Source organism: Colobus angolensis, unplaced genomic scaffold, assembly GCF_000951035.1.
Source record: "Colobus angolensis palliatus isolate OR3802 unplaced genomic scaffold, Cang.pa_1.0 Scaffold167, whole genome shotgun sequence".
NCBI classification, from domain to species: domain Eukaryota; kingdom Metazoa; phylum Chordata; class Mammalia; order Primates; family Cercopithecidae; genus Colobus; species Colobus angolensis.
Genome location: NW_012114788.1, coordinates 4331402 through 4332486, shown reverse-complemented (window position 1 = coordinate 4332486; position 1085 = coordinate 4331402).

Below are 1085 nucleotides of genomic sequence, written 5' to 3'. Positions count from 1 at the left end.
AGCTAACTGGGAGTTCCTGAAGCAAATTTATGACATTGTCCCTCCTTGGACCAAGAACTCTTCTGCCTTTCAGTGCCCCCAAGCCTGGGCTGTGAGCTCCCTCCTGGAAGGTAAAGACAGCATCCCATGTAGCTTGTCCCCCAACCCCCTTCCCGCACAGGTTCTGGCACAGTCGGTGTCCAAAGTATGTTTCCTGAATGGAACGAATGGATGAATGAATGAACGAGTGGTGTCTTCATGCTGATGATTTCCTCCACTCATCTCTCGTCCCTCTCCCCTCCACCGCACACATATCTTCAAACTTACCTGACCAGAGCTGAGAAAGACTGGTCTGAAGAAAATCCCAGGTGGAATCACTGACACTGGATTCTATTCCCAGACCTGTGACCTTGGACACACAGCTTTGTGACCTTGGACAAGTTCTACTGCCCTGCTGGACACAAAGCCCAGCTCTAACACATGTTTGTTGAATGAGCAAATAAATGAATGAATAGATGGATGAATTTCTTGCCTTCATGTTACGGCAAGCCCTGGGCCCCTTTGTGGGGCAAGCCTTCTGCAGCAATGAAGTAATAGGATAAGGGATCCTGACATTGGCAGAGACCTGTGGTTCTGTGACTTTAGGTCCAAGGGATCTTATATTCAAATACTGATTCAGAAATTCATTCCACAAGCATTTCTTAAACATCTTTTTTGTTGTTGTTGCTGTTGTTTGAGACAGAGTCTTGCTCTGTTGCCCAGACTGGAGTGCAGTGGCATGATCTTGGCTCACTGCAACCTCCACCTCCCGGGTTCAAGAGATTCTCCTGCCTCAGCCTCATGAGTAGCGGGGATTACAGGCATCCACCACCACGCCTAGCTAATTTCTATATTTTTAGTAGAGATGGGATTTCACCATGTTGGGCAGGCTGGTCTCAAACTCCTGACCTCAAGTGATCTGCCCGCCTTGGCCTCCCAAAGTACTGGGATTACAGGCATGAGCTACCATACCTCCCAGTCTCATTTCTTTTTTTTTTCCTTTTTCTTTTCTTTTCCTTTTTTTTTTTTTTGATACAGAGTCTTCCTCTGTTGCCCAGGCTGGAGTG